General features: G+C 38.8%; 2 pseudogenes; one reads left to right on the top strand and one right to left on the bottom strand.

Annotated features, from left to right (window-relative positions):
- Window positions 1–1,079: 1,079 nt before the first annotated feature.
- LOC140855709 (polyamine oxidase 1-like) lies at window positions 1,080–2,214 on the bottom strand (annotated as a pseudogene).
- A 2,573-nt stretch (window positions 2,215–4,787) lies between these two features.
- LOC105055249 (mannose/glucose-specific lectin-like) lies at window positions 4,788–27,591 on the top strand (annotated as a pseudogene).
- Window positions 27,592–27,737: the final 146 nt, after the last annotated feature.

Below are 27,737 nucleotides of genomic sequence, written 5' to 3' on the forward strand. Positions count from 1 at the left end.
GTATGTTTAGGATTACATATCTTGGATACGTTTCTTAAATCAGAAATTTTTTAGTTTGAATTCGGTCTTCATCACCTCCCTACATATTGAGGACGATTGTTCTCGTACGCATCCATCCAAATATGCTTCTGGTCATTTTTTATAGCTGTTTACATAATAAAACAAAAGAAAAGAGCTGATCATAATTTCCTCCTGTCTGGTTAATTCCGATTTTATTATGTCCTCTATGGTTTGAAAAATAATATTTAACCCACTTATGATCAGATCCGTCAGATATTATTTTACTCCGTTACTCATCTGCATGATAAAATAGGTTCAAAAATTTTTTCCACCGTGATTTGAATGCACTATTTTTTTCCTCAATATCCCTCCCTTCCCCAGCCTGGGAAATGATGACGCCCATCTGATTCTGAGTTGGCGGCACCCTTTCCCTCACTCCCTTTGCCTTCCTTTCCCTTTATCTCTCTCTCTCTCTCTTGTCTATTTTTCCACATACGAAATTTTTTCTACACCACGAGCAATGTAAAAAATTCAAGCACCGTTTTATATGATTGATCTACGTAGTCAGTACTTTTCAATATGCATTTAATACCTGCAGTTTCGATTTTTGATTTGAAAATTTTGAATAACGAAAATATCTGTCTTTTATAAAAAATTAAGACATTTTATATCCATATTATGACATCCTACATATAGAAAGTCATAATTTTGATGCAGGATATCATAATATGCCATAAAATACCATAATTTTTTTTAAAGAGTAGGAATATTTTCATCATTCAAAATTTTCAAACGAAAAAGTAGAAATGCAGACATTAAATGCGTATTAAAAAATAGTTGGATAAAAATACTCCTTCTATATTTTGACATCCTAAGATATAATATGACATCTTGAACCATATTATGACATCTTGAAAGCAAAAAATCATAATTTGATGCAGGATGTCATAATTTTTTCAAAGAATATATATATTTTCGTCCTATAAAATTTTAAAACAAAAAATCGAAATACAGATATTATATATACGTTGAAAAATAATGGCTATATAAATTAATTACATAAAGTGATGCATTCTATATTAGATTTTTTTGCACCATCTGGTGTGCATAAAGAATTTCTCTTTTCCATGCGGCAACGGCTCTGCCATGAGGTTCAGATCGTTGCCACTGGCTCTTATGGCCACATAGTTATAGGGGCCCAAGAAGAGCGGATCCTTGGCCCAGCTACTCCGCTTCATCCGGGCGCTCCACGGGTGGATGGCAGGCAGGGAGGCGTCCAGCATGGCGTGGGCACCGCGGATGATCTCCTCTGCGCTGAGCAATTCAAGCTCCATGCCCTCCTCCCCGCCCAACCACGCCAACAACACCCTTGACCTGCCGTAGATCGGGCAGTTCGAGTGCGTCCTCCTCATCCACTGCGCGATCTTCGCTACGTGTCTCGTTGACAACTCTGCTTTGTCGAACGCCATCTGGAGGAACGGGAAGAACTGCTCCGAATCATCGTCCATCTTCATGAAGAACTTGTTTACCACGCCGAATCTCAGCCGTCTGATGGCACCCCACTTGAAATCCGGAAGGGTCAGGGAGAGCACCACATCGGGGCCCAACGGGGACCCCAAGCCGACCTCCTTCCCCAGTTCTATCCCTGCCTTGAGGACCCCGGCGTTACCGTGACGATCACATGATCCGCAGCCATCAGGGTGTAACCCTGCTCGAAGTGGAGCCTCATGGGGCCGCTGCTCCCGCCTCCATCGGGGCACCACTCGATGTGGCGGAGCCGCCGCCCAGATTGGATCACGCCTGGGGGGATGGCAGCCGCGAGGGTCTCCACGATGCGCGAGTACCCCTTGGTGATCACGATCTGGTCAGCAGGGAAGTCCCGGTACTCGCTCTCCGCGGCGAGGTCCAGCCACCTGTGGTCATCGGCCAAGGTGCAGGTCTGCTCTGTGTTCAAGTGGATCGCGAAGGTGACGTCTTCCAGCGCCTCCAGGGTCCAGTCGCCCTCGCCGCCACCGCCGCCGCCGGTGAAGAATGGTTGGTTCATCACCAGGGAACCGCATTAATATTACCTCCGGGTATGAAAGTATTGGGTTGGGGTTGTATCCTTACGCGAAAAAACGATTGATCTTCTTTGGCAAAGAACCCTATGCCCGCTCAAAATTTGATATCCAGCCAACCATCATCCTGGGCTAATTCCTTGTCCGTGGGCTAATTTCCATGGAGTCTCGTATTGAAATTAGGATCGATAAAATATGATTCGATCCATCAATTCGATTCATATTCGATTTATCATAAATAAATTTAGATTTAGATTAAACAGATTTGGATCATAAATGGATTAACTCGTTTAACCCGTTTAATAAGTGGGTCGGATATGGATTTTAAATATCTGATCCGTTTAACCCATTTAATATTTAGGTTGGGTTGAGTCAGATAACTCATTTAATCTGTTTAATCTGTTTCTGATCCATTTAACCCGACCTGTTTAACCTGTTTAATCCATTTAAGACCCGTTTAATCTGTTTAAAACCTGTTTAACCGACCCATTTAACTTGATCCGTTTAACCTGTTTAACTCGTTAAATCTATTTAACCCATTTAACCTAATTTAACCTATTTAATAAATAGATTAAACGGGTCGGGTTATCTGTTTAATAAACAGGTCGGGTTCATGTTTGAATTTTTGATTCGTTTAATAAACAGGTCGGATTTGGGTTGACTATTTTTTGATCCGATCCGTTTACGATCTGACCCGTTTATGACCGATCCGATCTGTTTGCCACTCCTAACTGGAATGGTGGAGAAATATATGGCTTTATCTGGCCATCTTTCTACGAGTTCTGTCAACCAGCTTAGAGGTATCTCTTTTAACGATTCTTTTAAGAGAAACAGAAATGCCAAGATAAGTGAAAGGGTTGCCATGACATCGGGTTGCAAATTCGAGAAAATCGATTGTTTCAAACTCAGATTAAAATTAAAAATTTGGGAGAACCAATGACTTGATGCGCTCAGGTTTTACTTTTAAGCCCAACTTGGTCTAACTATTTCAAATTGCCAATAGAATGGGATATTTCAAATTGTGTGTTACGGTGCTTACCGTGAGCGCCTCGGATTAGCACTACGTCACAAGATATTTTAAGTTCTCGGATCAACAACACGATCGCCGACCACCTTATGAGCCGAGGAGTTCGTCTCCATACTGAGCTGAGGCATCCACGAGGTCTAACTTGTGTATGAGCTGCTCTCATCACCTCAGCCAACTTATCTCTTCAACATGCACGATATCTATTTATCCTGAATAAATAGGATCTGGCGTAACCATCTCTCCTGATCTTATAGGAGCGATTAAGGGCTGAATTATCTTATCCAGTTTGGTATGTCCAACGGTCCGACAATTTCGAGATCGTGCGATGTCACAGCTAATAGCTCAGTTGTCTGACATCCTTCTATATAAACAATCAGAGTTTCGAGGACCCAAGTAAGTCCAATTCAATCCCTCTCAAAGAACCTGTTGTTGCTCTTTTATTCTTTTCTTTTCTGACTTGAGTGTGGGAGAGTCCTCATCGGAGCCACAACCTCCAGTTTGGGATTTGTCTTGCAGGTCACTCCAACACCAGCATCCCTGCACGAGGACCAAATGTCCTTCTTCCAACTTCGACCGATTTCAGCAACAACAGATAGAGGAAGAGCCTACATTCGAATTTATAGCTCAAAGACGGACATCTTCTCGGCTTTCTAATGTCACCGCTTCCCGACAGGCGGCTAGCTAGGCTGACAATCAAGTTCAACTGCTAGCGCTAGAAATTTCTCCACCAGTTCAACTGATCGTCCCTCCACCGATTCAACCGACCAACCAGCACCAATCATGACTGACCAATTCGGTCAGCTCTTTCAGCAAGTTCAACATCCAACGATTGCAATTCAAGTGGTCCAAACCTTTCTCTCACCCTTTTAGGCGGCACCACAGCCTCTCCAGGCTGTCCCTGCACCCTCTACAGTGGTGCGTTATACAGTTCCCTTGTTGGTGCCACCTGTGCCTTCCATAGCGACGCCTCCATAGAATCCTGCTTTGACTGTGGCTCTGCAGCTACCACCTCAACCAGAGCCATTGGCGCCTCTTTGAAGTCTAGAGAGGAGGTTGACTCATCAAAGTTGCCCTAAGATCCAGCAGCCGATCAGGCGGCAATCTTCAAGCCCACAGTCGGACCATAATTCAACCCTCGGACGTCGATCTCCCCTATGCTCCGAGGCTGGTATCATCCGTGAAGTTGATTTTGAAAGGTGAATCCAGAAATTCGTCCAATAGTTGGGCCAAAAAATAGAAAAGGTCCTCAACAATAATGGCTCCTCGGTGCTGTCTTACAAAAGGTATAACAGCTAGCTGCCCTTCGCCCCGAGGATGTACAGGAACCACTCCCCCTGTATTTCAAATTGCCTCAACTGGAGGTCTATGATGGGACCACCGACCCCATCGATCATGTGGAGAACTTCAAGGTAGCCATGCTTCTTCAGGGAGCATCAGATGATGCAATCCTCTATCGAGCATTTTCTCCAACCCTTAAAGGGGCCGCTCAGCAGTAGTACTCGAGTTTGAGGCCGACATCTATCCATTCTTTTGAAGACTTATGTCGGTCTTTCATCGACCATTTCATCAGCAACCGATGATAACAGAAGTAATTCGACTACCTCCATACCATCAAGCAAAAGGAGGACGAGTTGATCCGCTCTTTCATGAATAGGTTCAACGTGGCGATCTTGAAGGTCCAAAACTTGAACCAGTCGACTGCGATGGCCGTGATGATAAGCGGTCTACTGAAGAACGATTTGAAAAAGTTATTAATTATGATTTATCCCCAGGATCTTCTGGATATGCTTGTCCGTATGGAGAAGTATACTGGTATGGAAGAGGCCTTTGCCGATGATACTCCTGCCGGTTCAGCCGTGGCGAGATCCAGTAAGAAGTGCCATAATAGCTCTGTTAATAGGTCCATTGGCATAAGTTTTTTTGAAGTAGTTCATGGATATTAACCTAGAAAATCAATAGACCTCATCCCACTGCCTATGCATGCTAGGATTTTTGAATCCGCAAATTCATTTGCACAGCATGTCAAGATTCTACATAAAGAGATCAGTAAAAAAATTAGCATTAGCAATAAAGTTTATAAACAGAATACAGATTCTCATCGACGTGCCCAAAAGTTTGCAGAGGGAGACTATATGATGGTTCGATTGAGGTCTGAATGGTTTTCACCCAGAATCGTGAAGAAGTTACATGCCCAAGGAGTAGTCCGTTTAAGATCATAAAGAAAATCAGATCCAATGCGTATGTGGTAGACTTACCTTCTGATTTTGAAATTAGCTTTACTTTTAACATTATAGATCTTGTCGCCTATAAAGAACCAACTCGGATACCTAATGAGCCATTTGAGCCTGAACCAATCTTTGAGAGCGAATCTGTCCCTGAGCATCCACCAGCCAAAATGTCAGCAAAACACGATCAGATTGAGAGAATTTTGGATGAGCAAATCCTCTCCACCTGAAGTCGAGGCTATTAGCGATATTTGGTTAGATAGCAAGGTCGACTGGAGTCTGAAGATATCTGGATCACTCGAGAAGAGCTGCAGTGCATTGATCCTGATTTACTTGAGCGTCATCGGAGCGGAATCGATCCACACTCGATAGGGTCGAGTTCTCCCCACCTCGGGAGAGTTGGTGTGGACACCAGAGCCATTAGAAGTCAGCGACATGATGTAGATTCGATTTGGATCGAAGAAGCCCCATTAGATTGATTCTACTTCAGTTATTTATTTTCAGTCAATAAATTTTTAATGCATTTAGCTTTGGGTCTATAGAGCCATATTTGGATTTATCCACATCACCTTTGGAGCCACCACTCTCCACATGCCCAAGAAAAAAATATGCATGCTAGCGTGTGCCATGCCCAAAGATTTTCATGCCAAGTTGTGCCAAGCATCAAGCGCCCATATAGAGTTTCATTTCTTTCCGAAGATTCCTTAAGAGTTCTTGGCTACTTATTTTGTTGAAGGCTGATTTCTTTCCTATGGTAGATTATTTTTTTTTGAAAATCAGACATAATGCTTTATTTTTTTATGGAGGACTGATTTCTTCTGTGTAAAAGATAAGAGATTCCTAAAGAAATAAGACCCCTAAAGTCCTATATAAATCTTTGTATCTTTCATGAAGAGGATAATGAATGATTTTACAAACTTCACAAATACTTATGTCAATTGCTCCAAGAGGGAGAAGGTATAAGATCCAACAGAAATTGCCCCACAAGGGGAGGGTGTGAGGCCCACTTTCTATCCTATCTCTTTAACCTTCATCTACTTAAGATTTAGTATTCCTACGATCCTGATTCGACTCCACCATCTACCCACGCAAGTCTATCCCACCAAGAGAAATCTGTCTCCTTCAGAATTTTCATCTATCGCGCTAAGAGAAAAGAGTGATCTTTTATTCTACAAATCATATGCTGTCAAGGACCTTCATTTTTTCTTAGTTGATCTTTAATTTTATATTTTTTTATTTTCGATCTGATGTTGGTAAAGACCTAGTTCTTTATTGATGGATCTGTTTGATTAAAAGATTAAGAGCCATAGTCAGGATAGTTTCTTAACTACCATGATTCAAATTCTTATCATCTTCTTAGATTTTTCTCATGGGTTTAATGTTTACTCTTTCTCATTCCATTCATATCTCTTTTTTTGCATTTACTCGTAAGCATGTTTAATTTATACTATCTATTTATGATTTTTCTATTGCTAGTTATTTACTGATCTCTAGAATGACATTTATCTGCATCATTTAGGTTGATCTCATTTTAATCTTGTATCAATCAATCATACCTCCTGAGCAGAGTATAGACAACTATACTGTCTGTCCTGAGAATAATGAGCCCATGACCGGACATGATTTGTTGTTGACGAACAGAAAGAAGCTTGATCATTAGGATTGATTTTTTTCTCTCTTCTTTAGGATTGTCCCGCATCACTCGGCTTACAATGCCATCCTCGACCATCCTAACCTGTGGACTTTGAAAGCTGTCATCTCAAGCTACCATCGATGGTGAAGTTTTCGATCAAGCACGGAGTAGGACAGATCTGAGGCAACCAAGCCATAGCTTGTGAATGCTTTACTGCCAAACTGAGAGCAGAGAATCAACCGACCCCAGTAGAGATCTAGCTCGAGCTCCCGATAGGCTTGGATGCTTGGGAGGACATGATTGACGAACGTCTCCAACCAACCGAGGACCTTTTAGATGTCCCGCTAAGGAAGGAGAATCCGAGTTGGATGGTGAAAATTGACTCACATCTAGATGAGGTAACCAAATACTGGCTAATTAATCTTTTGCAGGAGAATGTGGATCTTTTCGCCTGGTCTGCTGCAGACATGCCCGGCATCAATTCTGAGGTGATATCCCATCATCTAAAGATGGACCCAATTTGTAGGCCAGTAAAGCAAAAGAAGCAAAGTTTTGCCTTGGAGCGTAAAAGGCCATAGCTGAGGAAGTCGATAAGCCTCTCAAAGTCAATTTTATTTGGGAGGTCATGTACCCATACTGGCTAGCAAATCTTGTGTTAGTCAAAAAGACAAACGAAAAATGGCACATCTGTATTGATTTTGTCGACCTCAACAAAGTCTACCCTAAGGATAGCTATCCTTTGCCTTAGATCAACCACTTGGTGGATGCCACCTCGGGGCATGAACTCCTCAGCTTCATGGATGCTTTTGTGGGCTACAATCAAATCCACATGATGCCTGAGGATGAGGAGAAAATAGCTTCTGTTACTAATCGTAGACTTTATTGTTACAGGATAATGCCTTTTGATCAAAAAATATAGGGGCCACCTATCAGCAGTTGGTGGACAAAATCTTTAGAGATCAGCTCGGTCGCAACATGGAGGCATATGTTGATGGCATGCTTGTCAAGAGCCGAGCTGCCCCAGACCACTCGAGGGCTTCCAACTGATAAAACATCCTTCAACTTGGCTTTCGGGACTGAGGCAGTTATTCCTATGGAGTTTGAACTTCCATCTCTCAAGATTGAGGAATATAATGAGGGCACCAATTCGGTGTGGCTCCATACTAATCTTGATCTGATTGAGGAGAGTAGAGAATGTGCTGCCATTAGAATGGCTGCCTATCGCTAGTGGGTGATCAGATATTACAACTCCCGAGTTAAGCCAAAAGAGTTCTAAGCTGATGATTTGGTACTGCGGTGAGCTGAAGTCTCACAGCCTACCGAACAGGAAAAGCTATCGCCCAATTGAGAAGGTTCTTATCGAGTGGATGAAGTGTTACGCCCAAGAACTTATAGGCTAAAGCAGCTTGATGGGACTTTAATTTTTAGACAATGAAACTCAGCGAACCTCCGCATATATTACCAATGATGTAATAATACTTTTTATGAAAATAAAATTTACAGGGCCATCAATTCGCGATGGGTGCTCGAGTCCTCCAAGAGTTGCCTTCTCCTTCAAGAGTTGCCTTCTCTTTCTACTTAAGATCCTGAACTATAACTATGGTTAACTAATGTGAGGGCTAACTTACCAGATCCTTGAGAAGACCTCGATGACTCTGAGACGGAGATAACTTACCAAACCCCTGTAGAGTTTAAGTCACGCAAAAAGCGGAGGGAGATCTTTGAAAAAACCTCCGAATGGATAACTAATCAAATTCTCAGAACACCGTCGAGAGTGTAAGATACCGTAGGCACAAGCTCGCTGTTGGCACACACTGCCCCTCGTACGAAGATGAGATATGTTAGATGCCGTAGGCACAAGATCACCGCAGGCACACAATGCTGCTCGTGAGAGATAACTAATCAGATCCTCAAAATGCTGTCAAGAGTGTAAGATGTCATAGGCATAAGCTCATCGCTGGCACATACTTCCTTTTGTATGAAGACGAGATATGCTAGATGTCGTAGGCATAAGATCATCGTAAGCATATAACACCGCTCGTGAGGGATAACTAATCAGACCCTCAGAATGTCATCGAGAGTGCAAGATGCCATAGGTACAAGCTCACCGCTGGCATATATTACCTCTCGCATGAAGATGAGATGTGCTAGATTCCGTAGGCAGAAGATCGTCACAGGTACATAACATTGCTTGTTAGTTGGCCGGTTCATACTGCCATTTTCACCATTATTGTTGTCCTCGTGTTATGCATGCACATCCATGACTCTATTATGATTCCCAATTATCCCTTCATTTATTCGTCCATCGAAAGAAACCATCCGTTAGCACAACTTCTCAATGGTAAGTTCATGACCTTAGGGTGCAACTAATTTCATCACCATAGTTCTTTTCATATTATCTACAATTAAAGCTAAGATGTCTACTGTTACAGCCTGCCGTTGTGGTAGGGCCATGGGGTGGATCTGGTGGGACTACGTGGTCTTTGGAGAATGCTCTGACGATCACCAAAATCAAAATTAGCGTGGGGAATGTCGTTGATTCAATTACCTTCCAGTATACGGATGGCGAGACAACCTGCTGGTCCCCTAGGTACGGGGTTGCAGGAGGCAGTTCTAAAGAGGTATTACTTACTCTGAGATTGTATTTCCTTCTAATTTAATTTTATATTTTTAGGAAACATTTGTTCTTTCTATTGTTTTGACACTTGTTTAGCTAACTGTGCCAGTTAATTAATTTGCATTCCTCCGCAATAGGTATGCATGCAGTCAATGCCGGGAAGACTTGCCACCATCTCGGATTTAACAAAAATAAAAAAATAAATAAATATAATGAAAGCAATCAATTGGTCGAACAATCTCGTTAAATGCATCTTTCAAATTAATTATCAACAGATATTGGTATATAATTAACTTCCGAAGAAGGAAATAGAAAGGATTACTGCATGCAAGACTGGTCCATCGAACTTTGTTATTTTTGGAGCTGTAATATATGAGCTTCATAGTATATATTCTCGCCTATGCTTTTAATTGATGCATTGGACTAAAGATAGTCAATGCGTGGGTAGTTTCTCTGGCAACAAAAGATTCTGCTTTGGCAACATGTATGATTATTATAGGTCTTATCGCGAAAAACTTCGTTGCAACGGTGATACCGCATCAAATTTATTGCTATCCAATGAGAATATTTATATTTCATTGATTACCATGTATTTCATCAATTTCTATGATAATACCCTACACTGCCCCATCGATTTTCAATTTTTGATCGCCTTGCTACAAATTTGATATAGTATCACCGTTGCAACGAATATTTACTCAGCTTTACCTCGATGAACTCCTCAAAATCCAATACCTGGTGAACAAGTCCGGATTCGTAGTTCAACCTTCTTGGACCCAAAAATGATAATGTTTTTCATTTGCACCAGCTTTGTGTTCATCAAGGCATGTGAATGTTTTACTAATCCATTCTTATTATTTTTACGGCTACTATTACCATCATCACCACCATCATTATTATTTCTTTTAAATCGAGTTATTTCTAGATCCAATGAAAAGAATCTAAGGCAAGGAAACCTTGTTTTTCATCAAAATGTTTACAAGAAAATGTCATGACATTAGTATAGAAAATGCGATATATATAATTATATAGGTCTGACCATAAATTTTTCATTTTGTTTTGTAGATTGATCTTGGAACCAACAATAACCTCAAAGCTATATCCGGCTACTATGGCAATTATCAGGGAAACATCGTCATAAAGTCGCTTACATTTGTGACCACCACTGGCATTTATGGGCCATACGGTCAAGAGGAAGGAACCGCTTTCTCCCTTCCTATGAAAGCTGGGAAAGTTGTTGGCTTCTTCGGACGTGCAGGTCAATGGCTTGATGCTCTTGGGTTCTACTTGAAGCACACTTCGGCCTAGTCATTCCAGATTAGCTATGGATCTCTACTTATGTATCGTTGCATTGCAATGAATAATGGAGATGCTATCTCCTGGCTCTGTTTGTCGTTGTCGTGTTGATCTGTGCTACCAACTATGTATGTTTGCTTATGATCTGTCCCTTCGCAACTAATAGAGATGTTAAGAACCGTCTCTTTGTTATTATCCATTGGTAGATAGATTGCATGGGGATGGACAAAAGATTGAGGCATCATCTAGATTTAGACTTCCAGCGTATATTTAATTCCTTGTGCAATCGAAAGCCTTCGATCATGCTATATGTTTGTCGGTCTAGATCCTGGTTGTGTTTTCTAAACCCAAAATATTTGAGTTTGAATTCGGGCTAATTCCATGTCCGTTGGCACCTGTCGCATGGAGGTGGGCTAATTCCATGCTATATTTTGTTTATCCTTCTGTAATAAATAAAGATCATAATCCTATTGGATTATGTTGGTTAATTGAAAGCGCACACGTAGCAAACAGCCCCACAAATACTGGAAGTTCGTCGAAGGCGAGCGATCCCGTTGCAGTCAGGTGACGCGCTCCCCGCCGATTCGCCGCGTGACTATCTGTAATGCGACCATATCCCATCCGCCCCTTATGTCTCCACTCTACCTGCTCGCCACGTCACCATCCCATCTCTACATCACCTCGTCCTGTGCGGAATTAAAAATAAGAAATCCCAAGCAGTGAACATCGCACGAAGTCCAGATTCCGCGTTGAATTAAATATCCTCAGTAGATCGTGAATGCGGACGCGAGCATATGGCGAACAAAAAGTTCTATCACTACATCTCTATTTTGATAGTAGAAAAAATGGCTAGTTTTTATTTTTTAAGATGGATGCTGGCAGCCTGTCGGTTTTAGTTTAAAATTGATCCAATTGAACTGCTTCTCACACAATCAATTTGTACAGTCTACTGAGATGTCAAGTATAGCTCAGTTGGGCCTAAAAATATCTCAATAGGCAATAGAAGTTTGCCTTCGCATAATTTTGATTGCAAACCTCATACCTTGAAAATTGGAATGATGAAAAAACTTATTGCAGCCAATTCAATGGAAGGACTCTGGAAACCCAAAAAAAAAAAAATTAATGATCTTTATTTTGTCAATATTTTTTATAACTTCAAGGGCTTTCTTTTGTATTTGAATAAGTTAGTGAATAATCTTATCGAGAAAAAGAAAGATTTTCTTTAATCCACTAAATTTCAAGTTTCAAAAGAAAACTATAAAAGATGGAAGAATTATGAAAGTATAGCTTAAAATATTTTTTTTTATTGATTGTTTCACTTCATGATAAATCGAGATAAATAATTTCTATTTATAATAGTGAGATTTGTCATTATATAATTTGGATCATATTCTTCTTCTTATCTTTTAGAAGGATATCCATCTTTGAACAATGTGGGTTACATTCCTCTTCTTGATTCAAATAGTACTAACTCTCTAAAAAAAATTAATAAAAAATCATGAAAAATATTAAAATATCAAAGAAGATAGATCTCAACTTTTAAATTAATCTAGCCTTTTATTACTTCATCTAATTATTTATGGATCAAATAAAAATATCTAATTATTTATGAATCGAATTAAAAAAAATTATGTTTGTTTTTTTTTGTATTGGATAGGTTGACCCAACATATAGACTATGTTTCTTGTTTGATCAATCAATTCAAATGCCACTCATGTCCCATCCATTATGTTAAAGCAGTGATTTGATTTTCAATATAACATAAGTCATAGCCATGCACCATCCTATGATAGGTCAAATACAATATTGCGAGTCTGTCCCAATATACATATCGTATTTCTTACATAAAAGGTTAACCCAGATGGTGTTAAATCATAATTCTCGTTACTCTCTATGATATCTATAGTTAAGCATTAATTAATTGTAAATCATGCAACATCAATTCATCAATGTATAATAATATATCGGTACCTATAAAATATACAACAATCATGCAACTATACTATATATAATATCCTATAATCATGTGGATGATTATTTTGATGAATCCTTATCTCTATTGATAACTAACTCAAATATTATAAACATCGATCTGCTTTTGGATCTACAAAAAGGATAGTATTTTGCTCAACATTATCTTTCCTAGATAATTGCTCATCCACGGAGCCAAACCTCATTGTTAGAACAACTATAAATATCCAGATTTCCTGGAGGAAACATTACCGAAGTCCAAGGTAGATGGTTGCTTGATGCTAACTCGAGACCCGTGACAGGCAACACCAATGTGGGACCCTTTCCAGGGTCGACCTAAGCCCACAAAATATCTCTAGACTCACACACTAGTCCACTAAACATGTAGAGAGAGAAAGAGTGTAGATGAGAGAGAAGGGAAGAGAGTCGAGGATATATTTTTCCCCCTGAATCTCTCTTTCTCTCGTTTTCTTCTTCTTCTTCGTGGGAAAAATAGGGGAAGGGGGAAGACTTCTAGGTTGGCCACTCCAAGGCAGCGACACCTAATGGGTGAACATCTTGTGGCAACAATGGGCAGTCAGACGGAAAGAAGAAGAAAATACAAGAGCAAGGGAGGCCTTGTCTTATGAAATCCGGTAGCTCTTTGTCTTAAATCTGGTGATAGTGATGACCTAGGAACCAAGAAAAAAAAAAGAGGAGATGGTTTAACGACCTTATCTCATTGCTTTCATTGCCAAAATAGCTGTAAAGCCTTTTATGAAAAACTTGTAATTTGGCTCTAATCAAAGACTTCTCATCTGTAGTTGATGGGGGATTAGAGTGGGATGCTTAAAGGAGGAGGCTCTTTTATAGATTGAATCTAGGTATAATAGGAGTCTAACATGTCTCAAACTCCCCTTTCTTTGTTAGACTTGGGAGAGGAGGCCAACTCCCATCGGAAGTCCTCTTGGGCATGCGAGGTTTTGATTTTTTTTTTAACCATCTCCACTTTGCTATGAGATTCGTGCTGAAAAGTTGGGCTGTTGCAATTTCTTGGGCTAGATCAAAAAAAACTAACTAATTTCTGGGTGTTTTCCTTTTTAGTGCATTAAGTAAACTTGTGTGCTTGCTTTTACAACTCGTTCTCCTTGATCCTTTTTGCACATGCCTTGAGTATGTTCACCTATTTGTACCTTATATATATATATATTCCCACACGTTAGACTGCTATATATATCCACCAAATATTCCTAACCTATCCTTGGCTCATTTAATTCCAGGCCAGAATATTTGATCCGTATCTAACCCTAACAAATAGCCCGATGGAGCTGGGTTTGGTCGGGCTTTTGGTTGGGTCTTACTTTCGGAGTGGGTCAATTTGGCCACCTTTGATATCAATCTATATCTCCAAGTACTCTTTGGCTTCAAAGAGTAGTGGGAATGCAAAACGCCCAACGGCGAGCAAATAGCTTTCCAATAGTTGTGAAGAAAGGGCATTTAGAGGAGATAATCAATTGACTCAATGGAGCATTGACAAGGCACACGTCCTCCCAAATTCTTACCAATCGTATGGCTAATGAACTCTCGAGTGTTAAGCTTTCTCTTCCAAGCAAGCCATGGAAAATATCTAATTTTTTGAGGTAGAGGGGTGCTCCACAAAGAAGATGCGAAAGAACATCTTACCCCTTTAGATATGATGAATGGTAAAGGGAAGTAGTAGAAAAAAATTCATTGATGCTCGCTTTTCAAACAATTTTATCTTCCCCATCGGTCAAGGTGACAGATGCCAACAATGAGATTAGAGAATTTCATTAAAAAAAATATTATAGTTTTGTCAAAAAAAAATAGTAAGAGGTAATTTTATCAATGCAAAATTTTATCTATCAATACTCTATTCATCTTTCTTTGCATGCTCCCAATATGAAAGAATGCAAATTGATGGGTCAAGGTGGATGGATAACCCTCTTTTTTTATCCATCCTCTCTGTAATTTTTTTAACCAAATAGCAGATGGAGGCCATCCATCCTTTGAACCTCATTTATCCACCCACTTATGATCCTAACCAAAAACACGAGAAGAGTTATTGAGAGGGAAGATGATTATCTGAATTTCCAAGATAAGGACCTACGGTTGAAGAACTCCGAGACAATGCCATTTTCTTTGTGCAGCGGGCAAAAAGATCCTGGATCCTTTAATTACTTCAAACTACTCTCCTTATTCCTGTAATCGCAGGACCCCTCATTCTGTATTTAGAATTCAAATGTTCCTCTTATACGTTTGAATTGATCAGTTGGAATTGAGGTTATTTCAGGCCCTCTTTTGTTTTTAATTCATGAAGCCGAACAACCAGCAAACTGGCATTAATCAAACTTGACTACTCGGAAATTTTGAGCTCCTCTTACTTTTTGCATGATCTCGGACCGACGCCAAGACCAGTTTGTGCTAGCGTTCGGACGTGTCCTTGTCGTAGGGCCTCCTCTGACATCATTGTTCTGCCCCAGGGTCCAGGAGGAGTTCGAGCTGCGCGAGAGGCTTCGCAATACGTTCCATGGGGATAGCTGGAAGTGTGAAGAAACTCCCGCAGGAACATGGAGTTCACAGTTGCTATTCCCCGTATATGAAAGTTTGGATTAAAATTTTAAAACTCCACTGCCTCAATTTTTTAAATGCCACGTATATTCATGAACATATCACGTCGCATGGATCACATTTTTTTTTTTTTTTGGTATAACGAGGCGACGGCCACCTTCCAAGAGATGAAATCAGAACGTAATGCCGAGGCGGCCTTTTTCAATCGATGGAATTCTCGAGTATGCTGATAAAGTTGAATTAAAATTTTAAGACTCCAATGCTTTAGTTTTTCCAAGCGTCACATCCATCGTCCACATCTGGATTGGAGGAGAGAAACTTTAGAACTTAAAAAAATCCCAAAAAAAAGAAAAGAAAAGTGAGCGTTGCATGCATCCTTCTGCTACTCCTGTCCATGCATATTTTTCTGAGCATATTAGTGCCGGCTTAAGCGTAAGGCCACCAAAGCAAGGGCTTTAGGCCTCAATTTATTTTAGGCCCCAGACTCCCTCCCTCTGCTATCCATTTGCACCATATCCAATCATTCACCTACGGACACGAAAAGATGAATGGCACTGAAGATAAAAACGGAGACGGCGAGACAGACGGCGAGCGGGAGCGACGAGATAGGAATGGATGAGGAGGCCTCGAGGTAGAGAAGAATAGTTGTCCGTCGGGGCCGTAGACGAAGAAGTTGACAATTTGGATAGTGGAGTCATCGGAGAGCTTGCAGAGAGAGGCCTTAAGGCAAATGAGGGCGACACCAATAAGAAAGCCATCAAAGGCACCGATGGTACCACCGTCGATAGAGAGGATGCGGACCCGTCCCACCATCCGACGGTGACGATCTAACTTGAGGGGCGTCTCCTGGTCTCCGACGGCGGACATTCCACGCTTGAGGGATATCTCCAGCGGGTCAGAGTTTCAGGCTTCCGACGGCACCACGGCGGGGGGTTTTCGGGCTTCCGACGTCTGAGCGACGGCAAAAAAGGTGGAAGATCAGAGTCTCCATACATTGGTTTGTTTCTTTTATTTTTTTTTCTTTCTTGAGTCGCGACACATGTGGCAACTGGGACTGGCAATAGCATGGTCAAAGAAATAATGCTGCATTGTTATTTTTTTTTTTATAAAAAGAAGGTTCAACTTGAATCGTGCTATGGATTCCCTTCACTTTTAACAGTACCTTTTGTAACAATCATACTAAATCTTTACTATTATAGATGGAGGTCACTTATCTCTGCTTCAGCATACTACACACCTTTTGTTCAGGTTCAAAGTTTGGCTGGATTACTCAGATTAATGTTCCTTTTCTAATGATTTTTATGCTTTTTGGATCTACTGTATTATTCATAGTTGTTGTTTCTTTTGTTTTCTTTTTACTTTTTGAACTTAGTTCTCTACATTTACTAATGCAAATGTTTGTATTGGGGCTATGTTCAGATGTTTTGTACATAGTATATATTTCTAAATAAATTCGTATAGCTGTGTACAAAAAAGACTTCATATTGGATATAATATGAAGGGCAAATAGAAATATATGAAGGCTAATTCTTGTACTAAAATTATATTATTTTTTAGAGTGGTACAATATATATATTCATTATTTTCTTCTTTTACTAAATGATAAAAAATTTTACACAATAATATATCTGATCTAACTCTTAAATCATTGTTACAAACACATTGAAAAAGTCGTATTGAAAGTGTTAAAGCAATAAAATTTCAAGCTCCACAAATAAGAGATATTTTATTGAAATTAGCAAAAATTAGTGAAAATTCTAAAACTAAAAGTGAAGCTAATTGCTTAGCAACATATGAGTTTGAAAATTTTGAGTTTTTGTTGGATATGACTATTTGGTATAATATATTATTTACTATTAACTTAGTTAGTAAAAATTTATAATCAAAAAATATGCATATTGATGTTGCTATAGAACAACTAAATTTTTTTTTTCTATTTTTAAAAAATATAAAGAATATAGATTTGCATCTACTATGATTTTTTTTAAAGAAATTATATTTGAAATAAAAATAGAGCCTAAATTTTATGATAAATGTATCATTTATAGAAAGAAATAATTTGATGAGAATATTTATAATGAAATAATAAAATCTCTTGAAAAAATATTTAGAATTAATTATTTATTATATATAGTAAATCAAGTAATTTTTTCACTCCAAAAAAAATTAAAACAGTTTCAGATATATTGAAAATATATTTAGTTTTGCATTTAGCGATAAAAAATCGAAGTCATTAGACAATGATAGTTTGAAAGAATATTGTCTTAATCTTGAATATTTTTTAAAATATAATAACTACTCTGATATTGATGATTTAGATTTATTTTCAGAGCTAAAAATTTAAAAAAAATTATACAAATAGAAAATAACAGTCTAATGGACATGCTCAATCATATAAAATGACTCGATTCTTTTTCAAATGTATATATTACTTTTAAAATAATATTAATAATTTTAATAAGTATTGCTTTAGTAGAAAAAAAAATTTAAAATTAAAATTAATAAAATCTTACTTAAGATCAACAATATCTCAAAAAAGATTAAATAGATTAACTATATTATCAATTGAAAAAAAAATATTAGAAAAATTTTATTATAAAAATTTAATTAAAAATTTTGCATCTCAAAATATTAGAAAAATAAAATTATAATAAAAAAATTTACATAAAATTTAATAAAAAAAATTATATTTTAATATTTAACTTTAGGCCTCCCAATGTGTTGCGCCATCTCTGAGCATATATGGTTGGGTGCCAGGAGAGGAACGATGGACGGGCCCCGGGCGCTGCCGAGGCCGGTGGCAGGAACACCACGCGTCCTTCAACATACTTCTCAAACGCTGTGGATTTATCCTGGATAGAGCACTCTGGATACCTATTCTCAGCCACCAACGAGAACTCTCAGACTTCAATAAGAAAGAGAGGGATAGAGAGAGAATAAATTTATAATAAGATGATATATCAGAGAATAAATCTTTTCTTCTTGAGTTTTTTAGAAGCCAAGAGCTCCCGTAATCCTTTTTTTTGGTTACGACCCCCTTTCGTAATAGACAGGACTTTCAACCTCTTTTTCTTTCCTTAGATCTCTCTCATGTAATTAATATTTATATCTTTTAATATAAAACTCCCGATGAAAAACCTCCCATTTTCTATAAAAAAAAATGCTGCTGCTAGTTATAACAACACGTCTTGACTGAATTCTATGTCCAAATGGAAAATACACACACATATATAATCACCGCCATGCATTGTAGGGTATTTTTCATGTCATATTGCATGTATTACTATTTATTTTAGACTAAGAATGCATGTTATACATAGAATAGATGATCTAATTATATGAAAAACATACTATATAGAACAAAATAACAACATTCTAATATTATCAATAGCATCCCAACAAGACCTTGGTTTCGCAGTTGGTACCCTATCTTAAGAGCCCAACGCACATTTCATGTAAGATTGAGTAATGTGTATTTTAAGTTATCACCGACATCAATTAAATGTCCACCTTGATCGTCTTACAAACTAGATCGGCTATTGTAATATCGTTCACCATTGATCTCTTCTGCATTCCTTCCTGGCTGATCTCTCACATCCTAAAACTTAGATCTTCTAGATCTATTTACTTGTACATTATCCAGCCAAGCTTGTCTCACATTTTTTTAAAAGAAAAGAAAAAAAAAAAGATAACAAAATTTAACAACCACATATGCTTGCAACTTATTTTGACAATGATAAGTGAAATATGTGGACCACCTATGCCAACCTGTGCCCTCGGCAACTATATAGGCAGCTCTAACTGCACTCTTGCTAGACACATCATCTCCAGCCCTTTGCTTAAGGAGATCGATGAAAGCACTGGTTGGATCCTCTGTCCGAACAATCTAGTGCTACAAACCAGCAAGAAACCAAATCCATCTGACAGATGGATGAAGGAAAAGCATATGCTCTACCGTCTCCTCCTCCCCACAGCTGGGGCAGATCACTGGCATGTCCATGCCTCTCTCCCTCAGGATGCGTCTGATCGGAAGTCTGCCCCAGACGACCTTCCAAAAGAAGAGACTCACTCTCGGGTGCACCCCCAGTCTCCAGATCCAACCTCTATCCACCTGTCTAGTGGCCTCCGATAGATACAAACGGTATAGACCAGTTGTGACGAGTCTCGCTATAATAGAGGAGCCCCAAATCCTAGAGTTCGGACATCGATGAAAAGGAATAGCCAAGGACATCATCTGTCTACCCAATAGCTCTCCAAAGAGGTGAGTCACGATAGTCGGATCCCAACCTGTGCCCTCGGCAACCACATAAGCTGAGTCCAAACCTTTAAATGATGCATTGTACTGAGGATGGTCAATATGTGGGTAATTGCTTTGATTGCAACAAATTAAATCTGCTTTGACAATGCACATAATTAAAGTATCAAACTTCATATAGTTGAACTCAGAATCCATCAGTTGGTGGCCATAAACGTATAGTTCAATATTCTTGAACCCAAAAATGATGCTATGTTAGTTCAATCATCTTTATGTTTATCATGGAATGTGAGAATTTTACTAATCTCATTAATTATTATTACTATTATTATCGTCATCTTCATAATCATGGATATTATTCTTTTTATAGATTGAACTTGGACCGGCCAAGTTCATCATCTCCATAAAGAGCTACTACAATACTTATGCAAGAATGACAATCATATACTCACTCACTTTTGTTACCACCATTCACCGGTATGTCCCTTATGGCCGAGAGCAAGGAACTCAATTTTCTGTTCTGAAAAGTACAAGTTGGAATAGCAGCTTCCATGGACACTTGGGTACCCTACTTGATGCAATTGGGGTGTAGAAGAAAATATCTTTTGAGGTAAAAAAAAATCTTTTAGTTTGCATTTGATGATTAGATGATTAAAATCCCAAAATAAATATAACAATAAGGCCCATTATATATATGTTTACCTTACAAATATGTTTTCTTGTAATAATAATTAAGCTAATTAGGTATGCTACTTCACACCCTTCTTTTCACCACATGAGCTAGAAAAAACTCCTGAATCAGACTTGAAAGATGGCATTCCCCCTGTATTTTTTTCAAATAATTAATTATTTATTTTAATGAAACAGAAAACTGATTGACAGATAACAAGCAGTGGCCAACATAGTGCATTTGATCAAACTATTTACCTGAAGCCTCATTCAAGTTGACAAATTTGTCGACGTACAAAGTTACATTTTAACTTGGATAGATACCATAGCAATTAATTGAGTAATATATAGACTTAGTTAATAATTAGCAATTAGACTGTACATATGGTTGATGCTATGTTGGTCTTAAAGATTGAGTCTTACATAAACAAGTGAACTTTTTTTTGAGAAAAGATTCGGTCACTTTAGCTCCTCCTCGGGGAAAAGTAGTTTTTTTGTTCTTTTATAATGGAAGCGGTCCTCTAGCTCATGATTGTTCATATATTGCGAATGGCTGTCTAGTACAGTGTGGACTTGTTAAGGTGGGCCCATAGGATGAATAAAAACCACAATATCGAGGGCATCCCCAGTTCCCCACATGACTTAACCAAAATCATAATTCGTCGTAGTGGATGTGTCGAGTTGATTAAGTTCCAGTATGTGGCCGATGGGGTGGCCAAATAGTGTATATATATAAGACCCGACATTATTTATACGATTGATTTAGCAAGTAGATTCCTTTGCAAATCCTGAAAAAGAATATTGGGCAACAGTTAAGTGGATTATTCGCAATCTCAGAGATACATCCAAAATTTGTTTATACTTTAGAGGAGGTTATCTTGTGTTAGAAGGCTTTATGGATGTAGAAATAGTTAGGGATATTGACTCCAAGAAGTTTACCTCGAGATATTTGTTTGCTCTTGTAAGGAGAGCAGTGTCACAAAAATCCAAGTTGCACAAGTGTGTTGTTTTGTCTATTACTGAGGTCGAGTATATTATGGTGACTGAAGCATGCAAATAATTGTTATGGATGAAAAAATTTTTGTAGGAGTTGGATGTCAAGAAATAAAAAAAGTGCTCTATTGTGATGCCCAAAGTGCTATCCATCTTAACAAAAATTCAAGTTTCCACTTGAAGTCCAAGCATATAGATGTGAGATATAAGTGGACATGTGATGTCCTTGAGAGGAGGCTTTTACAGTCTGACAAGATTCATACTCATAAGAATAGTTTGAATATGATGACCAAGTCCTTACCTAAGGTGAAGCATGAGTATTATTGTCGAAGGCTGATTTGGATTTGGTGATGCTCTTCTCATAAGTCAAAAGAGGAAGTTTGTTGGGTATCCCTCCTTATGAGTAGGATCCGTCCTTATAGTTTACCATAATAATTGATCTTCTTATGTAAATCCATCAATATGATATCTCGGGGTTAGTAGAAGGTGAATCCTTCTTTTGATGGAAACTAAAACAAAAAGGGAATAAATTTTTTTTAAGAAAAGATGCCCATTTTTTCCATGGTGTCCTGCTAAGAGAAGGAAGAAGAAGGAGTTCTCTTCAAAAGATTTTGGCTAGGGTTTGGAGCAAGAGGAAGAAAAAAGAAGAAATCAATGTATTCGACATCGGATTTGTGAAGTTCATCCACAACTCCAACATTGGTTCAAACTATCTCCAAGGATTTCTTGGAAGGAATCAAAGGCATCTCCAAAGATTTTGGAAGGCATCAAGAAGATTATTGGTGAGATCTTTCTATCATTTATTGTTTTCAATCTTTTTCTCTGGTGATGTATTATTATGCAAAACAAGAGTGTTAGCTCTTGATGTGATGATTCTCTAATTTGTTTAGAGAAAAACAAACAAGTTATAATCCCTAAGTTATTGATAATGGAATATTTGGGAGAGGGATTGGTGGCCCCATGATTTTTTTTCTTTCATGATGGAAGGGTTTTCTACACAAAAAATCTTGTGTTTCTTGTGTTTGTTAAATTGTCTGCTTGATTTTCTTGGGGTTTACTCTATTATTTACACATATAGAAAAAAAAAAAAAAAAGGATACCACTTCCATAATTCTAGTGGCCATCTTTTTCCAACAGCCTGGAGTAGGGGCATCCTAGTAGAAGGTGAATCCTTCTTTTAGGTCAACGATACAACCTGCTCCAACTTCCGCTGGCTCGATGCTTATATATGCTTACTCAGTTGGTCAAGACATTTAGCTATTTGGATCCTCTTGTGTTATGCATGCGGCCCTATAAATGCCCATTGTACCTTCATTGGCTTGTCCATTGAAACCATGGAGAGGAAACCATTTGTTATCACAACTTCTTAATGGTGAGGTTCAAGAACTTAGGGTGGAACTAATTTTATCATCCGTAGTTCATTTTATATTACTTCAACTAAAGCTAATACGTCTACTGTTACAGGATGGTGCCATTGCGGTAGGGCCATGGAGTGGATCTAATGGGGTTTATTGGTCATTTGAGCATGTGGAATCAAACTTCCCGTGGAAGATGTCATTAATTCAATTTCCTTCCAGTATTTGGACGGTGAGAGAGCCAAGTGGTCCGATATGTTCGGGGGTAGCGATGAAGGCACACCTAAAACGGTAATGGCTCTAAGATATTGTTCTCACTCTAGTTTAATTCAATTTTCTTATCAAAAATTAGTTTCTGAATACTATTGTTTTAATACTCGTTTAAATTGCAATTATCATCATCATCATCGCTATCATCATTATTATTTCTTCTAAATCAAGTTATTTCTCGATCCATGGCAAATTCAAAGTCATTTAGAAATTCTCATGCTTGCTAAATCCTCACATTTCCTACCACACGCCGGTATGCTGCTATATCTGTGCATTTTTTATATTATTGTCATGGCACTTTCTGGTAACCATTTTGATGGAAAAGGAGGTTTCCTACTGTGACTCTCCCTCTCTCTCTCTCTCTCTCTCTCTTCCTCCCTCTTTCTCCGCCCTCCCCCGCCACCACCCCGATCCTTCTTCTATTGTTTATAGGGAAGAAAAAGGATTCAATAGATTACCAGAAAAGAAAAAGGACCAGGTACAATCCAATAATATCAATTTCTGTAACAGACATGTTTTCAGGATATGGATTTAGGTGTATCCATCCTGGATAAAATATAAGTACATGTATTAAAATGCTGATTGTTCCTCGTGGCGACTTTTAAGCATTTGATATGGAGCTGATGTCAAAATTGTTTCAGATTGTCTTGGCAATGCTTGGCTCGAGCTGGATATAATCTAGGTCTGACCTTAAATTTTTGTTTTTGTTTTGTATATTAACCTTGGAACCAATAATTACCTCAAGGCTATTTCCGGCTACTAGGGCGATTATTGTGGTAACATCGTCAAAGAATCGTTTACGTTCGAGAGCAATAAGGGCAAATATGGGCCATACGGTCGGGAGCATGAAACCACTTTCTCCCTTCCTGTGAAAGCGAGCGTCGTCGGCTTCTTCGAACGCGCAGGCCAATAGCTTGATGCTCTCGGGTTCCACTTGAAGCCCAGGTAGGTCTAGTTATTCCAAATTGGATTTTGCTACCATGCTTCAAATATTTTAATTTTTTTATTATTTATCTATTTTTAATTATCGGATTAAATAAGAACCATTTGGATTTCAATCAGTTAACGTCTCAATGTGCATGATTGATACAGTAAATATTTTAAAATTTATGATTATTTTATATAACAATTAAATTGAATATTTTTTTTGTTTTAAAAGCCATGGTGGTAGGAGGTTTTTGCAGTGGCTTAAAAAAACCACTGGGAGATTTGGGAGGTGGTATAGAAGCTAAGGGTAGGTGCACACGGGCACTAGGAGGGGGTGCAGGTGTATAAAAATCCCAAGCAAAACAAAGAAGAAGAAAAAATAATAATAATAAATATTATTTTTAAAAAATAATAGAATATATATGAAATATAATATATCATATTTTAAATATTTTTTACAATAAAATATTAAAGAACATCATAGAAAAATCCTCCCAAATTAGTTATGGATGTCAACTAAGGATCGCATTATAATAAATCATGGAGATGCCATCTTCAAACTATGTTTGTTGCTGTCTTGGATTCTATGCTACCAACTTTGTATGTTCGCTTTTAATCTATCCCTTCATAACAAATGGTGACGTTATGCTCGACGTTATTATCCTAATAGATTTGGTTGGTAAAATGCACAGGTATGGACAAAAGATAGGGGACTCATTTGGATTTGGACTTGGAGCATATATTTAATTCCAGGTGCAATCAATAATCTTCTATAATCATGTATATTTACAATTACATATCTTAGATATGTTTCTTAAAGCAGAAATATTTGAGTTTGAATTCGGTCTTCATCACCTCCCTACATATTGAGGACGATTGTTCTCATACGCATCCATCCAAACATGCTTCTGGTCATTCTTTATAGCTGTTTACATAATAAAACAAAAAAAAAAAGAGATAATTATAATTTTTTCATCTGAGATTAGATCCGATTTTATTAAGTCTCCGATAATTTGAAAAATAATACTTAATCCATCTGCGGTCTGATTCGTCTGACATTATTTTGTTTCATTGCTCATCTGCATGATAAAATAGGTCCAAGGATTTTTTTCACCACAGTTTGAATGCTCTATTTTTCCCTCAATCCCTCTCCTCCAAGGCCTGGGAAATGCTGGCGCCCATCTGATTGCTGACTTGGCGGCGCCCCTTCCCTCACTCCCTTTGCCTTCCATTCCCTTTATCTATCTCTCTCTTATCTGTTTTTCGGCAACGGCTCTGCCATGAGGTTCAGGTCGTCGCCACTGGATCCGATGGCCACATAGTTACAGGGGCCCAAGAAGAGCGGATCCTTGGCCCAGCCACACCGCTTCATCCGGGCGCTCCAGGGGTGGATGGCAGGCGGGAAGGCGTCCAGCATGGCGTGGGCACCGCGGATGATCTCCTCCTCGCTGAGCAATTCAAGCTCCATGCCCTCCTCCCCGCCCAACCACGCCAACAACACCCTTGACCTGCCGTAGATCGGGCAGTTCGAGTGCGTCCTCCTCATCCACTGCGGGATCTTCGCTGCGTGTCTCGTTGACAACTCTGCTTGGTCGAGCGCCATCTGGAGGAACGGGAAGAACTGCTCCAAATCGTCCATCTTCATGAAGAGCTTGTTTACCACGCCGAATCTCAGCCGTCTGATGGCACCCCACTTGAAATCCGGAAGGGTCAGGGAGAGCACCACATCGGGGCCCAACGGAAGTCCCGGTACTCGCTCTCCACGATGCGCGAGTACCCCTTGGCGATCACGATCTGGTCGCCAGGGAAGTCCCGGTACTCGCTCTCCAAGCAGTTGTTGACATCATCAAGCTTCTTTGGGATCCCATGGCCCACCGAGTCAATTATTTCGCCAAGATAGGAGAGAACATGGATCATCTCCGAGACCAAGTAGAGGAATTGAGAAACTCAAGAGATGATTTAAGAAAGGAGATGAAACGGGCCGTAGATGAGGGGAAGGATCCAAAGAAGGCAGTGCAAGAGGTTGGCTGAAGAAGGCAGACGAGATCATCGAAAATGCAGAAGAAATGGAAAAAGGATTCCATCCAAGCAAAAAGTGCTTCTACGGGTGGTGCCTTGATTGTCGCTCTCGTTACAAGTTAGGAAAGCATATTGTCAAGGCAACACAAGATGTTCAGAATCACAAGGCGCAGACAAATAGCTTTGGTGAAATTGCTGTCCCTCCCCTGCGAGAAACAGCGCCAACAATGGGCACCCCTCGATCGGGTATGGCTATTGGAAGCGAAGACTGGAATATCTGGCATTTGGGGCAAGCGCGTTGTCGGAAAGACAACCTTACAAATATATTTTCTTGTAATAATAATAAAATTAAGCTAATTAGGTATGCTACTTGGAACCCCTCTTTTCACCGCATGAGCTAGAAAAAACTTCTGAATTAGACTCGAAATGGCATTCCCGTTTGTATTTTCTTAAAAAAAAATTATTTATTTATTTCTATGAGATAGGAAACTAATTGTCGGATAACAAGCGGGGCTCAACGTAGTGCATTTGATCAAATTATTTACTTGAAGCCTCATTCGAGTTGACGAGGCTGACGAGTTTCCAAGTTATAGTTTAACTTAGACAGATACCCATAGCAATTGAGTAATATATAGACTTAGTTAATTATTAGCAATTAGATTGTACATATAGTTGATGCTATGTTGCTCTAAAAGATTGAGTTTTATATAAACAAGTGAACTTTCTTTCACAATGGATTAGGTCATTTTAGCTCTACCTCATGAAAAAGTAGTTTTTTTGTTCTTTCATAATGGAAGCAGTCCTCTGGCTAATGATTGTCATTATATTGCGAATGACTGTCTTGCACAGTGTGGAGTTGTTAAGGTGGGCCCATGGGGTGAATTAAAACCACAAAATTTACGGGATATCGAGGGCATCCCCACACGACTTACCAAAATCATAATTCGTTATAGCGGATGTATCGAGTCGATTAACTTCCAGTACGTGGCCGATGGGGTGGCCAAATGGTCTTCCACCTGGGGCAGTGAATCCGGATCCATGGCTGAGGTATGGATTGCAAACTTTCTTCCTCTCCTTTTCTTTTGCTACATATATATTCACATAACTTTATTTTTCATCAGAAAATATGCTTATACCTTTGTTAATTTTTTTAACATATTTTCTACTGTGGATTTTTTTTTTTTTGATGTAATGGAGGCATTGCCACCCATTTTATTAATTTTGTATGAAGAGTTATTATTTGTTATTAGCTAAAAGGAGAGTTTTTCTTTTTTTTATTAATTCAGTAATTTGTTTTCTCTTTTTTTTTTTTTTTCTGACTTAGTTGTTTGTCTTTAAACAACCTTTCAGCTTGTAAAGAATTATTGGTCTAGGTCTGACTTGAAGTTTATCGTTTTGTTTTGTAGATCGATCTTGGAATCAATCATTACCTTACAGCTATATCCGGCTATTACGGCAATTATTATGGCTACATCGTCATAAGGTCACTTACATTTATGAGCACCATGGGCCATACGGTCCAGAGGAAGGAACTGCTTTCTCCCTTCCTGTGAAAGCTGGGAAAGTTGTTGCCTTCTTTGGACGTGCAGGTCAATGGCTTGATGCTCTTGGGTTCTACTTGAAGCCCACTTCGGTCTAGTTTTTCAAGATTAGCTGTGGATGTCTACTTATATATGATCACATTGTAATGACTAATGGAGGTGCTATCTTCAGGCTCTATTGTTGTCTTGTTGATCTGTGCTACTAATTATGTATGTTTGCTTATAATCTATCCCTTCGTAACTAGTGGAGTTGTTAAGAAGTGATCTCTTTCTTATCATCCTTTGGTAGATTGCATGGGTATGGACAAAAGATT

The sequence above is a fragment of the Elaeis guineensis genome, chromosome 2, assembly GCF_000442705.2.
Source record: "Elaeis guineensis isolate ETL-2024a chromosome 2, EG11, whole genome shotgun sequence".
Taxonomy (NCBI): domain Eukaryota; kingdom Viridiplantae; phylum Streptophyta; class Magnoliopsida; order Arecales; family Arecaceae; genus Elaeis; species Elaeis guineensis.